This window comes from Canis lupus, chromosome 8, assembly GCF_011100685.1.
Source record: "Canis lupus familiaris isolate Mischka breed German Shepherd chromosome 8, alternate assembly UU_Cfam_GSD_1.0, whole genome shotgun sequence".
In the NCBI taxonomy this organism is placed as follows: domain Eukaryota; kingdom Metazoa; phylum Chordata; class Mammalia; order Carnivora; family Canidae; genus Canis; species Canis lupus.
The window spans coordinates 65304118-65322637 of record NC_049229.1 but is presented as its reverse complement, the minus strand read 5'-3'; the positions used below and the strand labels follow the sequence as shown (position 1 = coordinate 65322637).

Below are 18520 nucleotides of genomic sequence, written 5' to 3'. Positions count from 1 at the left end.
CACGCTCAAATCTCCCAGAGTTCTAGCCCCGCACATATCTGCATGCAGCTGTCCTTTCATCCCCTGGGGTTTTACGCAGAAGGAAATTTTTCCTGTGTTGTTCCATGGTTGTCATAATGATACCTTTAAGAAAAGCATTGCATTTGTTTATTGCTGTTTATGAAGCCATTCCCTTACCCCCATCCATCTTCATATAATACATTTTCCTAGTCCCTGTGCAACTGAATAAAGACAAACCTCATTTAAAATGGGGTCGGTTTAGGGCCATCTGCTTAGTCGGCTAAGCATCTGCCTTTGGCTCAGGTCATGATCCCAGAGTCCTGGGATGGAGTTCCTCCTGGGGAATCCTTGCTCACTGGGGAGCCTGCTTCTCCTTCTCCCTCTGCTGCCCCCCCTGCTTGTGTTCTCTCTCTGTCAGATAAATAAATAAAATCTTAAAAAAAAATGAGATGGGTTTGAGGTACCTGGGTGGCTGAGTAGGTTAAGTATCTGACTCTGGCTTTTGTCTCAGGCCATGATCTCAGGGTTGTGAGATTGACCCCTGCATCCAGCTCCATGCTAGGCTGGAGCCTACTTAAGATTCACTCTCTCCCTCTCCCTCTGCCCCTCTCCACCTCCCTCTCTAAAAAAATAAAAAATAAAAAACATAAAATGGGATCGATTTACCAAAAGGATACAAAAATACAGATTCAAAGGTGTACATGCACCCTGATGTTTATAGCAGCATTATCAATAATAACCAAGCTATGGAAAGAGCCCAAAGGTCCATTGACTGAAGAATGGGTGAAGAAGATGTGGTATGATGATATATATATATATATATATATATATATATAATATAGCACATATATGACATATATATATATAATGGAATATTACTCAGCCATCAAAAGAAGGATATCTTGCCATTTGCATTCTAGTAGATGGAGTCAGAGGGTATTATGCTAAGCAAAATAAGTCAGAGACAAATACTGTATAATTTCACTCATTTGTGGAATTTAGGAAATAAAAAATATGAACATAGGGGGAGGGAAAAAGAGAGAGAGAAAAGCAAATCATAAGAGACTTTTTTTTTTAACAATAGAGAATAAAGTGAGGCTTGCTAGAGGGGAAGAGGATGGGGGATGGGTTAGATAGGGGATGGGCAGTAAGGAGGGCACTTGTTAGGATTAGCCCTGGGTATTATATGTAAGTGATGGATCATCAAATTCTACACCTGAAACCCATTTTCCATATATGTTAACGAACTAGAATTTAGATAAAAACTTGGAAAAAAAAGAAAATAAATATTTTCTCAAATAAAAGAAAATAAAAAAATAAAAAATAAATAAAATGGGGTCGGGAGGCCAGCAGGGGGAGCACTCACATCAGGCCTCTCCTCCCAGCCCCACTGCAGTAAATATGAACACTGAGCAGAAAGATTTTGTTTTAGGGCACTTGACGGGATGAGCACTGGGTGTTATACTATATATTGGCAAATCGAACTCCAATAAAAAAATATACCAAAAAAAAAAGGGTGGGGGATTTTGCTTTAGGACCCCAGCAGAAAGCAGGAAGATTGTTTTCTGGCCCAGCAACAGCCCAGCCAATGAGAGACAGTCACAGCTCAGCCAATGAGAACCAATCATGCTTCCATCTCCCAATTTAGTCTAAAAGGCTTTTTGTTTAGAACAGCCCCCCCCCCCCCCCCACAGTTGGCTCTTCTCTCTGCAGATCCGGACCCATGTCAGGCTTCCAACGTGGAGCCTGCTTCTCCCTCTGCCTGTGTCTCTGACTCTCTCCTTCTCTCTCTCAAGAATAAATAAATAAAATCTTAAAAAAAAGGGGGGGCATTTCTTTTCTCTGTCTCATGACTTGTCCAGGGTTTTGATGTATCTTGTGTGTCCCAAATTGCAATTCTCTGCTATTCTCAAATAAACCATTTTGCGGGTAAAGCCAGAGACACTGTTATTTTTAAGATGCACCTGCCCCAGACAGGTTGCCCTTCTCCTGTTCCCCAAGGACATTCCCTATGCTCCTACCTCTTTGCCTTTGCTCCTCCGTCTCAATGCCCTATGCGGGTGGCTGCAGCCTGTGGGGATGACAAGGGCAGCCCAGCTGGCTGTATGGGGACTGGGGGATTGGCAGTCTCTGGGCCTTTGGTTTGGGGCTTGAGTAGGGAGCTTGGTGGGTGGGCTACAGAGGAACAGCCATAGTGTGTGTGTGTGTATGGGTGTGTGCACCCATGCACACATGTAAATATGGAAGAGCATGGGCTGCATATCTGGAGATGTCCCCAAGGGGTTGGAATGACGAGGCTTGGGAGTTTCATGACTGAGATTGAACCAGGCCAGAATCCCAGCTGCAGCACGTACTAGCTGTGTATAACCTTGGACAAGCAGCGGAACCCCTTCCAGGCCTCAGTTTTTTCATCTGTCAAAAGGGGATGCTAATAGCACCTACTGTGTAGGGTTGCTGGGAGTATAAGGAGGTTAATGATTGCAAAGCGTTTAGAACAATGCTTGATATATGTTCAACGCTCCGTAAATGTCAGCATCCCCTTCCTCTCTGCCTGTATCAGGTTACTGCAAACAATTTTATTGGAGGAAAGAATTTTCCTTAAAAGAAAATGTTCAATCTACCCCCACCGTCTTTTACGGAAGGGAAAAGAAGGCCCAGAGAGGTGATGAGTTGTCTAAAGCCACACAGCATGTAAGTGCCAGCCTGTGACAAGAACTGAGGCCTTGCCTGTCTTCTGCTACAGTGGCGTTTTAGGGGTCTGGTGCAGGCCAGAGGCGATCAGGGGTCTGGAGCCCCTCACAGGACTGGGGCCATTGGGGACAGAGTCCAAGGACCTGTCTTAATTGAAACATGGGATTCTGGTGCCAAGCCTATTCCTCCTTCCTTCTTCCATCCACCCCTGGAAGCTCTTCCTCAATTAACCTAACAGGATCCCAGAAAATTAGGGTGGGAAGGGCTTTCAAGCATTTCATCAGACTCCCTCATGTCACTGAAGTGCACATGGAGGCTCAGAGATGGTGGGCATTCTCCTAGGACACACAGCCAGCTAGTGGCAGAGTCAACTTGAAGCCACGTCCTGGAATCCTGGTACCTAGACCCCGTGTTCTTTTTTTATCATCCCACAGCTGACCCCAGCCCACGTGGAAGAAATCACTGGGTGCTAATTTGTCTGATTGTGAACAAGTTTAAAAACCCCAACCTCATACCCCTAGCCTGTGCATTGGTGTGGCGGGCATGCACCAAACCTAACAGCAGCTGCCTTTGTGTGATTATAATGATGTAATTTCCACTCTCTCATATATTCCAGGATTTCTCTCATGAGCAAGTAAATAATTTATAATGGGAGGAAAAAGAAATCTTTGTAAGAGAGCCTTGCAAGAAAGGAAGGCTGTGGGTCCAGAGGGAGTGTATTTTCTAGAAAAGCAATTCCTCAGGCGAGGCTCAGGTTTGGGTGCGCTGAAGAGTGCTCATTCCTCCTGCAGACACTCTAGCTCCCTGAGGGTCCTGGTGGCCCAAGGGTGGCAGTGGCCCTGCTGGGGAAGGGGGGAGGAGAGGGCAGGGGGCCAGGGGCCTTTGCCAAATTGGCTGCTGGCCTGGGTCCTCTACCACACGCAAATGTGTACCGGGACTATCTTCCTACGCAGCTGGTTTACAAAATGAGGAGGAGGAAGACATAATAAACAGAGACTTGGAGCCTGCTGTAGAGCGAAAACAACCCTTCATGGCACGAAGTGGTTCAAGTCCTGCTGAAGGTGCGTGCAAGAGGAACACTTTAAGGCAGGTGGAGTTTTGTGCCTTCCCGCGCACGGTAAGGCTTGAGAACTTGGCTCTGACGGGACCTATTCTATTGCACATTACACCTCCTGCTCATCTATTCATTCAACAAACTCTTATTCTCTATTTGCTTATCACGTTCAGTGTGAGATATGGTGGGGAAGAGTGCAGACATGATGGGCGGGCCTAAAAGAACTTGGACATCAAGCCACATCCTGGTGCCATCCTGCAAGGACCGTCTCTTGTCTCTGTCGCTGAGTACCAGGTGTGACCGTGGATAAATGCCTTGCTACCTCTGGGACCTCATTTCCACCTATTAGCTGTTATAATAGATAATTCTGGAGACCTCTACACAGCCATGTCCCTAAGGAGGAAACAAGCTGCCGCGGGGACACATACAAGCTGAGGCAGGGGGATCAGCCACAGTGCACTGTCAGGGGCCCATCTTTCACTTGGGGGCATCCGAAGGCTTTCATGGAGACAGATGGAATGAGTCAGCTTAGCACGCTCCCGTTCACCAGGAGCCTGCCTGTCTGCCTCTGAGGATCCCAGGACCCGGCTCTACCTGCCAGGCCTGCCCAAGACAAAGCCACAGTCAAGCCCAAACCTGGCCCCAGTGCTAGGACTATGGCCCTCTGCCTGGTTCCACTACAGGCAATGGAAAATTCTCTTTTCAGAATTAATTCCAGAGTTCCAGGTTCTGCTTCTGTTATACCTTTTCTAGAAGGGAGTGGAAGGGGAGCATGTTTCTTCATATTAACCTGCTAAGGAATGGGCCTGGAGTCTCCCTAGGCCAGAGAAGCAGAGAAGATGGGAAAAGTTGACCCTGAGTCCCCAACACAGGTATTGATCCCAGACTGGGACTCGGGAGACAGTCAAACCAGGGACGCATCTTGGGCAGCAGTCCTAGCCCATCGAGTAAATGGGGATAACCTCCCACACAAAGGCTGTTGTGAAGACTGGTGACAATGTGTAAAGCACCTGCAAAATAAATTTATTTTCTTTGCACATTTCGAAGCACGTTACAGAAAATCCTCTGCAGTGTAGGGAGTATTGTTACTTCCCTGTCTCATGGAAGAGCAAATTGAGGCATAACTAGTAGCGTAGAGCTGAGATTTGAAGCCAGCCAGAGCCCCAGATTTGTCTTTTTGTTTTTTAGCTTGTTGTTATGGAAAGGTCTGAAAATATACACAAGCTGACAGGCTACCATCACGGAAGTCTAGGTACCTATCACCCAGCTTCCATGAGCGCCAACTCACAATCTTGTTTTTTTCACACCAAAACCCATCCCACCTTTCCTGTAAGATTTAAAGCAAATTTCACATGCCTACCCCTTATTCTGTAAATGTTTTAGGGTGCATCTCTAATAGATAAGGACTCTCTTCGAGAAGCGTAACTGCTTACCCATTATCACGTCTACAAGAAATCAACAATATTTTACTAGCATCAACTCTCTAGGTGGTGTTATGATTTCTGATGGTCTTATGATTTCATATTTTTTCCAAATTATTTTTTCCTTTTTCCCTTTGTGGATAGCGGAAGTGAAGTGAAGGCGAAGGGAACGGGCCGTCAGGGACGGGAGGGAAGGGAATGGAAGTTATAGGGGAACGACGCTCATATCCGCTCAATATACGACTCTCCTCTCCTCTGCCTCTTCCTTCATACCCTCCTCCCTCTTCTTTTCTTGTCTTTTCTTTCTTTATTTTCTTTTCTTTTCTTGTCTTTTCTTTTCTTTTCTTTTCTTTTCTTTTCTTCTTTCTTTTAAGTGGGCTCAGCCCCAACGTGGAGTTCAAACTCACCACCCTGAGATCAAGAGTCATACATTTTACCCACTGAACCAGGCTGGTGTCCTGTAGTTATTTTCTAAATCAGAACCCAAATTACTTTTCATATCGGATTGGTTGATATGTCTGTTATGTTTCTTTTAATTTATAGGTTTTCCTGACATCTCTCACTCTGTTTTCTCTTCCTTTCAATTCACTTGTTCATGAATCCTGGGTGTTGGTTCTATGGCTTCCCACAGCCCAGAGCAGTGCTGTCCAGTAGAGATCTAATGTGAGCCACAAAGTAATTTTAAATTTTTTAGTAGCCACATTTGCAAAAAAAAAAAAAAAAAAAAAGAAGAAGAAGAAGAAGAAGAAGATGAAGAAGGGAAGAAACGAAGAAAGGAAGAAAGGAAGGAAGAAAGGAAGGAAGGAAGGAAGGAAGGAAGGAAGGAAGGAAGGAAGGAAGGAGAAAAAAAAAGAAGCATCCCGTTCATGGATGAGAAAAGAGAGGCCAGAGTCACACAGTGAATGGCTAGTGGAGCTGGGATTTGAACCCTGGCACCTCACTGCACGATCTCACTTTATAGTGTCACTGTCACGGTAAACCACAGTAAACTAGAGCCAGCAGTGCCCTCAGGATCTCGCAGGTGGCTGGGGAGGCCTAAGGGTGAGAAGCACAGGAGGCTTCCAGGGGGCCATGGTCATCTGAGGCCTTGACCAGGTGACCTCCACCAAATAGCTTTCACGTGTAGATCTCGTCTTCATGGTGTTTCCACTAGGATGCCTGAATAGTCAAAGCTCGGTGTGGTCGGGGTGTGAGTGGCAGGGCTTGAGGGCTTTCCTTAATTAGGAGGCAGGCGGCCTCCCACCTAGGCAGCCAGGTGGGAGAGAGACAGGTGGCATCAGAGGTGGAGGAGGCCATGCAGGGGCGGGAGAGGAAGAGGAGAGAGGCAGGAGGAGGGGATGGAGTCCGGGGAAGGGGGGGTGAAGTGTGGATGAGCAGTGTGGGTCAGTGGCCCTGAACGGGTCTGTAGAGGGAGGCGGGGAGGCCAGGTCCCGTATGGTACCGCCACCCGCAGGTGATCCGGTACCTGCTCAGAAGGCAGGTGTGAGCTAAATAAACCCTTATGGCTCCTTTTGTTCCTGCCTCTGCTCCCCCTGATGAAGAGTCCTATCAGCTTCCTGCCATGTCTGCCTTCTGTAGCCAATTCACAGCCATCCGTCCAGGGTCCGTCTGTCTCGCCCAGGAAAGCTTGGGCCTGAGAACCAGCCCCCCCACCCCAATGCATCCTGAGCTGCCCCAGGGACCGCTTCACGGGACACCCGCTGGCACTGGGTAGACTCCCAGTGGCACTTTTCCATGCTCTGGCCCTTCCCTCTGGTCCAGGACCGCTCACAGGAGGACGAGGGGTCCTGCTGTCCTGTCCTCAGGCCTTGGGACAGGGCGTCCTCATGAGGGTGGAGGCTGGTTCAGCCAACTGGGAGGAGCCGGAGGCAGTGGTGTGCCGAGCCAGTGAATTTTAACAACGGGCTCTCTCTCGGAGGCAGGAGTGGGGGAGGCCTAATCTGTAGCCCTTGATTTTTGTGGTGAAAATATTCCTGCTATGGCTGATTTCAAGCTGATGCGATGTGTCAGTGAGCTCACGAGGTTCCTGACAGGGTGGTCATTGGCTGTGGGCCTCCTGGGCCCCAGCATGCCTTGGTCAGGGGGCTGCCTCTCTGCCTCCCGCCCGCTTTCCCCTCTACAAGGAGCCCTTCAAACCCCTAGTCATCCTTCAGATCCAGCTTCATGCCACCTCCTCCAGGAGGCCTTCAGGACCTGGCTGAGCTGTCCCTGCAGAGAGGCTCCCAGCCCCTGTGCTCCCTTTATGTCTGAACATACTTTGTGTACACAGCTCCCTTAACTCTCTCTCTCCTTGCCAGGCTGGGGGCAGTGGGGCTGGAAACACAGGAGGTGGCTCTACCTCCCCCTCCACTGGACCCTACCTCCCGGCACTGACCCTGGCCCACAGCAGGCGCTTAGGACATACTTGTTGGAAGGATGGATAATGCATGTGCCATCTGCCGGGTGCCCACTCTACTCTGAGCACGTAACACATAATAACTCATTTAACCCTCACAACAGCTCTAAGTGGTATAACAGGCCCATTTTACAGATGAAGAAACTGAGCCTCAGTGATTCAGGGGTGGAGCTAGGCCTGGGACGCTGTGCCAAAGTGCTCCCGTGTACTCCCTTGGTCCTATAAGAAGCGTGGGACTCCTAGTGTTGTCCTCATCTTAACAACAAAATAGGCTCAGATTACACGCAGATACACACATACACACACATGCTCTTCTCTTACTTTACACCCGTCCTGACTGCCACACTGTCAGTCCCTTGAGCATAGGGCAGGGTCCTTGCTTCTCTGGGTGCCTGGTCCTGGATTCAGTAACAGCTGACTGAATCTTTGCCAAGCTGCATTGCTTTCTGCAGTAGTGAGTTTCCTGTCACTGGAGGTGTTCAAGTAAAGTCTGGGCAGTGTTTTTGGTGTATTTGGACCAAGATTCCTTAAGCTCTTCAGGTTGAAACCCTATGACTATGTATAGCTGACTAATCCAACGCCAAAGCCCTGTCAGTCTTTGGCTTTCTGGGTTGAGACATACATTAAATTCATAGGACGGGAAGGTACTGGAGGTGTCAACTCTCTGTCAGGTGATTCACAGACCTGACCTCCCTTAATTCTCAGAGCAACACTGGGAGGGATTTACACCGGGTGTGACACCATCTGATTTCTGGGTCAAGAATGAACTTCAGAGACCACCCAGCTATGATGTGCGGAGTACGGCCTTAGACCAATGTCTGCACTTACTGTACCCCACCAGGCTGCCTTCTTCTTGTGGTGGGGGTGCACTGGGGTGCGCCGGAGAAGAGAAGAGCACTGTCATCTCTTCATGAAACCCAGCTCAGCAACCATGGTGCAACTCAGCTGGCACGAGGGGTCTTGCAACCATGCCCAGGGCTCTGAGAACTTTGCGGACCCTGCTGGGGGTTGGGGCGCAGGACCATTTCTGTTGCTAAAGCAGGTGGAAAATTCTCACCTCCTGAGCCAGGATTGAGAAGAATTTCTGACGTGCACAAACTTGCCTCGTCCCTTGTGTTTCCCAGTTTGGAGGCAAGAACCAAAGCCTCTGAGATGCCCCGCCTGGCCCACTGCGAATCTGTGCCAGGCAGAGACCGTTTCCAAATTGCTCACCATCTCACGCACTCTGCCCTGAAGCCTGCCACAGGGGAAATGGGGGCCTCGGCCTTGTGTCCCTGCTTACTACCAGGCCCCTTGGCCTCTGCAAGCCTCAATTTCTTACTGGGGAAGTGGGACTGGTTTTGAATAGATTCTCAGTAAGGACTGCTATTAGTAAGAGTTTGCATCTGTTGAGATGCTAGATGCCCCATCTCCTCTCTGGCTGCCTGGCTCCAATTCCTGGAGGCACCCACCGTGGTCACTACAACATAAAAACAATCTGATTTGCAAGCATTTAATGGGCCAGTCTCAGACTAAGAAAGACAGGCAGATGCGGCTTGGATAGCGTGTCTGAATATAGTCGGGCAGGAGAGGGTTGAGTGGCTCCCAAACTTGTCTCCAGAAAATTCAAATTGGATAATTCGGTGAAGAAAATCAAGAGCCTAAAAAAATTCCCTCTCCTTTCTGTTTGGTATTTCTGAAATGAATCAAAAGGACAGGAAACGCTTCATGCATAGGAATGTTGATCAGCATTTAGAAGAGGAAAATAGGAAAACCCGAAATATTTAGGACCAGGAAATTGGTTAAATATATTAAAAATGATGTTCCAGAGATGCCTGGGTGGCTTAGTCGGTTTAGTGTCTGACTCTTGGTTTCAGCTCAGGTTGTGATCTCAGGGTCATGAGATCGAGCCCTACATCAAGGTTCCCACTCAACTCAGAGTCTGCTTGAGATTCTCTCTCTCCCTCTCCCTCTCCCTCTGCTCCTTCTGCTCATGCTCTCTCTCTCTAGAATAAATAAATAAATCTTTTTAAAAAAATGATACTTGCGATCTTTAAATAAATAAATAAATCTTTTAAAAAATGATGCTTGTGAAAAAAATATGTATTTCTGATATTTTATCAAGCAGAAAAAAAAAAAAAAGCAAGGGGCTAAATTGTATATAGAGCATGGTAGGCAAAATACCAAATCATCAACTGACAGTGTTTGCCTTCCAGCCTGGGATCCTGAGTTGCTTTCGTGTTTTCTTTATTCTTTGTAGTAGCCTCCAATTTTTCTACGAAGGATAGGTATTACTTTTGTAACGGAGAGATTTAAGTAAGCCAAGTGTTTTCTCCAATTTTTAAAAGCACAGGGAATGCATTATGGGTTAGCTCTATGTAATGAAGATCATCAGCCAACTTGTGTTCAAAGGAAAAGACTGGCTTACATAAAAACTGATGAATACGCAATCATGTTTTCATTTAGATTGAAATGTCTAAAGTATTTATGAACCCTTTCTTTAGTGGCTTCCTGTTTGCCCAGCTACTTGTTCTGAGCAGGTGGATTCAGCAGGCTTTTCTAAATCCCAGGGAAAAGTACCCAGATGAGTTGCTGCTTGTGGGAGGTTCTGGGACGATTTTTTTTTTTTTTTTTTTTTTTTTTACCGAGCAGCGTCTGAGGGCTCAGATTTCCTGAGTTTGGGGTCCCCGTGAAATAAAGTAAAGAGCAAAAGCAAAGCCTTCCCCAACCTCTGTTCTAGATCTTGACTCATGCCTCTTAGGTCTTTGTATGATTTTTTCCATGACACTTGCAGGGATGGCGTGTTTTGGGAGCCGTTCAGATTCAAGCATGTCCTTCTGCGGCCTGCGCTCCTGGAGGATCATTCAGTGTCACAGCTTGTTTGCCCCCTGAGTCTGCAGCTGCTCCTCTGTTGGGGTCTGCTGTATTTGTTGCCTCTGAAAACCTGAGGCCAGCTTGGTTTTCCTTCCTTTGTGTGTTGCCTGCCCCTTCCCTCTGGCCCCTTGTCCCTGGTTTATTCAACTGCCTCCCATCGTCATTGCCCTAGGTCAGGTCAGCTGTGACCTGTGAAGCAAATTTACCATGTAATGGAAGACTCTGGACGATAGAGTCTCACTGGTGGCCTTTGATTCTCTGCTCTGACATTTACTAATGATGTGACATCAAATTAAGGGCCCCTTCTCTGAGCCTGGGTCCCCCGGCTTGTAGGACAAGGAGCTTGATCTCCAGGGTCCAAGTTGTGGCGAGGATCCAGCAGATCACCCATGGCACCTGGGACCTCATGAAGCCTCAGCTCCCTTTCCTGCCCTTAGGAATAATAGTCACCTCCTTTGTCCCCCAGATCCAAGGGTATTATGTGTGGTGACTGCCCTCGGGGGGCCTCACCTCTCCCCCTTCAGCTACAGCTACCACAGTCCAAATAGACCCTTGGAAGAAGTTCCCAGGCCGTTTGCAAGGAAAAGCCCTGTGGCTGATACTTATTCTTATTGTAAACGTGTGTCCATGGCCAGGGACATGTGAGGTGTCCCCATCAGAGCTGTTAGCACCCAGCTGGGGCTTCCAGGTTACATCCCACTGTGGGAAGCCCCCAGGCTGAGGGGTCCCTGTCTTAATACTGTTTCCTATCCAGGGAGGCATGATGTCCTCATGGGAAGAACCAGACCAGGTCCCAACCTAGCTCCATTTCAGCTCTGGAGACGTTTCTCGACTCTCAGGTGGGGCTAGCATCCCTGCTGAGTGGGTTTATCAGAAGGAATACTCGTGATGGTGTTGAGTGGCAAGGGAGCCCAGAGGTGGGGCTGAGATGCCCCTCAGGTGACACCGGGCAGTCTCCTGTGCCTTGTCTCTCCCCCATGTAGGCGTCCCCTCCACTTTCCTCGGGTCGAGGACCCTCATGGGAAAGGATTGAGACCTGTCCATGGGGCACCTGGGTGGCTCAGTTGGTGAAGCATCTGCCTTAGGCTCGGGTCAGGATCTCAGGGACCTGGGATGGACCCCTCCCTGCTCAGCGGGGAGCCTGCTTCTCCCTCTCCCTCTGCCCCCCCCCAACTTGAGCTCTCTCTCTCTCTCATTCAAATAAATAAATAAAATCTTTTTTTTTTAAATTTATGATAGTCACAGAGAGAGAGAGAGAGAGAGAGAGAGAGGCAGAGACACAGGCAGAGGGAGCAGCAGGCTCCACGCACCGGGAGCCCGACGTGGGATTCGATCCCGGGTCTCCAGGATCGCGCCCTGGGCCAAAGGCAGGCGCCAAACTGCTGCGCCACCCAGGGATCCCCACTAAATAAAATCTTAAAAAAAAAAAAAAAGAAACTTGCCCACAAAGACAATTCGGACATTATAGACATGTCACCAGCTGGATGTGAGGACATGTAGGCAGCAGAGAGGCAGTATGTGTGCGTGGTGTGTGGTGTGTGATGAGTACGTGTGTGTGATGTGTGCATCTGGGTGTGTGTGACATGGGAGGTGTGTGTTTGCTGTGTATGTGGTGTGTGTGTGGTCTCCGTGTGTGATATGCATGTTTGTGTGGGGGGGTGTCTGTGTCTTTGGTGTATGTGTGTGCTATGTGTCTCTGTGTATATATTTTGTGGCATATGTGTGTGGTGTGCATGTGGTAGATGTGTGTAGTGCGTGTGTATGCATGTGTGTATGGTGTATAGTGTATGCGTGTCTGTGATATGTATGTTTATGGGCTGTGTGTGTCTGTGTGTGGTGTTGTGTGTATACGTTTTGTAGTGTATGTGGTGTGTGTGTGTGTAGTGTGTGTGTATGCCTGTGTGTGTGTGTCTATAGGCTTCTGTTTGTGTGTCTGTGTGTCTGTGCATCTGCTGGTGGTGACAGATGCCCAGCAAGGACAGGGCAGAGACCCTGCCACGTGGCTCTGGATTCAGGATGCTTGGGAACAAGCCATGCCTGTGACTGTCCCGGCTCCTCTGGGGCTGACACCGGGGTTCACGGAGGCAAAGTGCTGCGTGAGAGTTTCTGGGGCTCTCGATTGTCTCTCCCACCAGGCTCCTCGGACCTTGTGGGCAGGTCTCGAGCTGGGGGGCCCAGCGCGGTGTCGTTAAGTGGCTCAGGAAGGCTGGGACGAGCGGAGTCTGAGGCTCAGGGCTGGGGGGTCCGTGCCCCACCTGTAGGGTGTGGGGGCTGGCTCTGGGTCACCTTGCACCCTGCAGCCCTGCTCCGTGCTGGCCTAAGAAGGTTTCTTCTCCCAGATGTGACCAGCTCAGTTCTGCTGATAATTATCATTTAAAAAATTTTAAGCATCCTTTTAAGATAGTGATTATGGACGCCTGAGTGGCTCAGCGGTTGAGCGTCTGCCTTCAGCTCAGGGCACGCTCCCGGGGTCCTGGGATCGAGTCCCGCACTGGCCTCCCCGCTGGGAACCTGCTTCTCCCTCTGCCTATGTCTCTGCCTCTCCCTCTGTGTCTCTCAGGAATAAATAACATCTTTAAGAAAAAAAAATTAAAAAAACGAAACAGTGAATAAGCTTCAAAATTATATTACGACCAAATTTGTTAGCCATACCTTAGACTTTAGTGGATTTCATTGATCACACTAATTCATTAGTCACACTAGTTTTTTCTATAACACCTTCCCCTTTCTGGGATTATTTGTTGGGATTAATTTCTCTTTTGGCTGGAATGTACATACAAGTAAAAAAAATTTTTTTCCAAAAAAAAACAAAAAAAACAAAAAAAACCTCATCCCCAGAGTCTGACCGGGATGAGCAGTTTTGGGGTGCCCAGCAGCACCTAGGTGCCCAACACAGAGCCCATGCATAGTAGGTGCTCAGCAAAAGTACCTCCTCAAAAACTCACAGAATGCACCCGAGGGCAGGACCGTCCCCCATTCTGGTGCCTACTGTTCCCTCACTGCCTCTTCCCTTTGCTGGCTCCTGGCTGTGGGCACAGAGCAGGACGTGGTCAGGCTGTGGAGAGTGGGCGTCTTGGAGAATTTTGTCTCCTTATTTCCACTTAAATTTCTTTTTTTTTTTTTTTTAAATTTATATATTGAAATTCTGCCAAGGCATATCATGATAAGAATTTCAAAGGAAATTCAAAGGAAGCCTGCCTCCCCTCTGGTCCCATCCCCAGCACCCTCCTGGAGGCAGGCGCTCCCCGCCCTGGTTTCCCCAGCTCCTTCCAGGCACCCCCTAAGTGGGTCAGCACTGCGTGTGTACCCACGGTTTGAGGAGGGGAACGGGAGCATCCAGGATGCACAGTTGCCCCGTTGCATTGAACAAGGCAGCCACCCACTTCGAAGGCGCCAGACACTGCAGGCAGGTCCCCGTTCCTTTCAGGAGGCTCGCAGTTCTATGATGCTCTGCAGATGGAGGGACCAAGGCCTAGAGAGGCTAAGTGGTTGTCCTAGGTCACACGGCTGGGGGCTGGGGAGGAGCAGGGGTGGGATTCAGTCCCCTGGAGCTGGCTTCAGAGCTTAGCAGGAGGAGCAGGGCAGGAACAGGGAGGGGGCGAGGCCTCGATGCCATGGGAGTCTGCTGCCCCGTGGGCCCCAATTCGTTTGAGTCTCCTGCTTCCCACTGTCTTGGCTTCTACCCATGATCTGTGCAGATCGCCTTGTCCGCAGGCCTTTGCCACTGCTGAGCGCACCTGTGCCAGGTGGACACCCCCGTTCCCGCCTCCTCCAGCTTTTCATCTCCTCACTTTGTTCTTTCATTCTGGCCATTCATTTCTGGACATTTCTGGTCAGAAGAGAGCCCAGAGGCCCCTTCTCCCACCCCTACTTGCCTCACTGGCATTTAACAACGTCTACTGGGGAGGATGGCTTTGGGCTCCAGGGCAGGGACAGGGCCTGATTCCTCCTCAAGTTCGTTTGCCTCAGAAAACCTTTGGCTAAGGCAGTTGATCTCTCAAATGTGGACAGAGAGGCCCACTTGCATCAGAATCCTGGGAGCTGGTAGGAGTGAGTCCAGGAGAGGGCTCGGTGTCTGCAGGTGGTGGGAGGGGGAGCCGCATTTGCAAATGGCTAGTCTTTCCCCATCAGGCAATGCCCACGCTGGAGCGCGCTCACTCAGGGGTCCCATAGGGAAGAGGCCACTTGGAGTCACGGGTGCAAATCAGCACAACCACCACCACCAAAGTGGCAGGCACTCTACAGTTTACAACATCCTGTGAGATGTCCGGTACAGATAGAGCTGATTTTCAAATGTGGACCCGTGAGGCCCAGAGAGGTGAAGTGACTTGCATGCGGTCTCTCTGCCGTCTAGGGAGTTTGGATTGGGATCTGGAACCACTTATCTGTGCCTCGCGGGAAAGTGCTCCACAAGCCCCAGAGGTCAGGAGGCCCACAGGCATTGGGGCCTAAAGTTTGAGCCCTGAAGGGAAGTAGGACGGGACTCCTGGCGTCACCACTCAAGAATGTGTTGCCTGGGAACGCGAGCCCGTGCGTCCTGGGGGGCCCTTGTTCCCGGGAATCCTCAAGACGTGGTGGCCTCATGTGCGGTGAAGACAGCACCTCTGATAGTCCCAGGCCCGGTTCTTGCCCCTGGAGGCCGTCCTTCCGCTAGGCGGGGCCCTGCAGTGAGCCTGGTGCCTGCTAGCACCACCCCAACACCATCTGTGTTACACCTCCCCGTGGTCCTCAGAAAAGGAAACGATTCTCCCCATTGCACAATTGAGAAAGCAGGCTCAGAGAGCATCCCTGACCGGTAAAGAGCCAGGATAGGAACCCAGAGCTCATGTGTGTTCCACCCTGCATGATGATTTTGGTGGGGTGGGGTAGTTTGCTCATGTTTTTCTAGCCTCTAATACCCTACAGGCCACCACAGAGTCAAAGAGGTAGCTGACTCTTTGGGTTTGCAGTAGAAAGTGTCTCGTGATTAAGGAGTTGTGGATGTTTAGCTCAGAGAGGACCTTCGAGGACTAGAATTGTACACCCCTGCCCCAAGAGCTAGAAAGGGGACCATTGCTCAGTGGGACAGGAGTTTAGCTCCAGTCTAAGGAAGAACTTTTATTTTTTTTTAAAAGATTTTATTTATCTATTCATGAGAGACACAGAGAGAGAGAGAGAGAGAGGCAGAGACACAGGCAGGGGGAGAAGCAGGCTCCATGCAGGAGCCCGATGCGGGACTCGATTCCGGGACTCCAGGATCACATCCTGGGCCAAAGGCAGGTGCTAAACCGCTGCACCACCCAGGGATCCCTAAGGAAGAACTTTTAAACAGTAGAACTTTCTGAGATGGAGTGGGCTGGCTGGCAAAGTAGTGAGCTCCCTGTCCTTGGAAGCATGCGCGCTAAGAAAGATACAGTTCAGGAGATTCCTAGACTGGGGGGTGGTGGAGGTGATGCACTCAGGGTGTCAAATCTTAGTAAGTTCTGATACTCTAAGTGCCTTCTGAATCCTTAAAGCAACATACAGATCTGCTTTGTGTGCTTTTTTTTTTTTTAGGCTTGATTTTTTTTGGGGGGGGGGCAATTTTGGGTTCACAGAAAAATTGAGTAGAAAGCACAGAGATTTCCCATATGGCCTCTGCCCCCACAGACACCCAGCCTCCCCCGTGAGCAGCACCCACCAGAAGGGTGCGTTTACGACAGTGACTACCTACAATGACACGTCATTGTCACGCAAAGTCCACGGCGTTCCCTTGTGCCTTCAGGGGTTTGGACAGATGTACAATGACGCGTGTCCCTCAAGACAGCCTCACAAGAGCAGTTGCGCTGCCCTAAAGATCCTCTGTGGTCTGCAGAGTCATCACTCCCTCCCCCTGACCCCCAGCAGCTACTGATCTTTCTACAACCTCCATAGTTTTGCCTTTTGCAGAATGTCCCATAATTGAAAATACCTGGGCAGGTAGCCTTTGCAGCTGGGCGTCCGTCACTCAGGACTTCACCCACCCACCCACCCACCCACCCACCCATCTGATCATTCAGCAGATCGCGAGCAGAGCCTGCGTGCTGTCAAGCAGAGTGGGTTCTCAGTGCAGGGGACGCAGCAGCGAGAGCGGGGACAGGGGAGCCCTGCTTTTATTCTGAGGACCACCCCCTCTGCCCCCCTCTGCCCTTGCGGGCCAGCCACGTTCACTGGGTTAGCAGAGACAACGCGGCGGCTCTTTCCCTTGCTCCGTCCCTACTTGGCCAGTGTCTCTGAAGTTTGGTCTCACCCACAGTCCTCAGATTCCCCAGTGTAGACTCAGCCCATCACCTGAACCTTCCCCTGTGTATCAGCGACAGAGCCAGGGTCCCAAAGAGGCCGAGGCACCGCCCCCACCCCCCACCCCCCAGAGAAGGGCTCAGGTTGGTTCTCTCCCTGCTCTGAGACTCCTTCTTCACCTCCTTCCCAGGCTTGGAGCACGGGATTGCAGGGATTCTGTGAGTTTAGGGCAGGGCTGGAATGGGGCCCTAGGGTTTCGCCTGTGGGGAAGGCATGGGAGCCGTCTTGTTTCCCATGCTTTCCCAAACCTCTCCCCCTGGCTGTTGCCCAGATCTGCCCGCCTTCCACCTCACGCAAGGGGAAGCAGCAAACTCTTTCCTCGGGCTTGTGGGGCTCCCCATCACCCCACTGCTGCCACCATCTAGCAGGACAGGGAATGGCTTTCCTCCAGAGAAGAGGGAGCGGGCACCGTCCTCTGGGGTCGCTCACCCTGGCCCCGGCCCCGGGCCTTCCCTCTTTTCTAGAAGGAATAAAAGGCAGGGTTGGCTCGGGGCTCCTCGCTGCCCCACACCTGGGCCCGAGCTCCTGCTTCCTGTGCACCCACGCTGCTGGGAGCCACAGCAGGCCTGTGACTCAGGGAGGCGCATCCTAACCTGCCCTGCCGGAGCGACGCCCACTGGCCACCCCAGCCCAGGCTCGTGCAACGACCTGCCCTCAGCGGCCCTCGTGGGGCACTGACTGCATATGTGGGCCTTCCCAGGCAGGCACAAGCCCATTTCTACCTTTGTCACCACCCTGCCAAGTCAGCTCAGGAAATGGGGAGAAGGGGGGTGGGCATAATTTGCTCAAAAACGTTACCCAGCGAAGGAGAGCAGAGCTGGAACTCCAACCCACGCAAAGCCTGTGCTCTGAACCGGTGTCTGGTTTGAGCCCTCTGGCCTGGACAGCCAGGACCACGACCCGAGGGGCTTTCAGCTGAGCTACCACCCCTCGGCGCACACCAGCAGCACTTACAGACCCTCTCCCACCCGCCCTCTGATTTCACTCCTGCCACCTCAGGAGCCAGCAAGCAGGGTACTTTGCAGACAGAGAGACTGAGGCTCGGAGAGGTTAAGAAACTTGGGTACACAGGGTCTGTGTACAGAGCCCACGAGCACCACAGCTGTGAGTTAGAAGCCGGATTCCGGAGTCTAAACCCCACACCCATCCCTCCTCGCTCCTTGTAGCTGAAGTCCAAGGCAGCTACCCAGAGTCTATACAAATCAAATCGCTAAATTGTTCACACAGATACACACATGCCTGTCTCTGCTCAAGAAGAAGACGAACCTAGAACAAACAAGGTAATAATTCCTGCTGCTGGGAGCCTTTCTTGTTACTCATCAGGACTAGAAAAGGAAAGGAACTTTGCCCCAGGACCCAAGGGAACTTTACTCCCAACCCCCGGGGAATCAGTCCCTGTGACACTCACCTGCTGGCTCTCTCTTTGTCCTGGGACCTCCTGTCCTCCTGGGACCCCTCTTGCCCAGAGCAAGCCACGTGGGCACCTAGAGAGCTCCCTCGGTCCTGCAGGACTGCCTGATGTCCTCAGTCCTCCTAGGAGCCGCCAGAGCTGAGCTGAAGTGGTGGAGGGAACAGCTCATCTTTCAAGGGCTGGGTGGTGATGTCACCGCCCTCCTGGGCACTTCCTCCCTCCACCTCCAGCCCAGCCCAGCGCTCCTGCCCAGCGGCCCAGCCAGTCCCGCTACGGTTGGTTTCCAGAACCTACGCCCGCCCGCAGAGCCTGGGCTGGGATTGTTTCAGGAACCCAGGGCTGTGTCTGCCCTGCGAGCCTTGAGAGCTCAATGAGCCACATGGAAGATTTCCAAGTGA

At 50.8% G+C, this 18520-nt stretch overlaps 1 protein-coding gene across 1 annotated transcript in view; it reads right to left on the bottom strand.

Annotated features, from left to right (window-relative positions):
* The window catches only part of BDKRB2 (bradykinin receptor B2), a 28453-nt gene extending 10198 nt beyond the window's left edge, over nt 1–18255 (bottom strand). Inside the window, 1 exon segment of the mRNA NM_001003095.1 lies at nt 18120–18255. The gene's annotated coding sequence lies outside the window, so the exon portion shown is untranslated.
* Between the last annotated feature and the right edge of the window lie 265 nt (nt 18256–18520).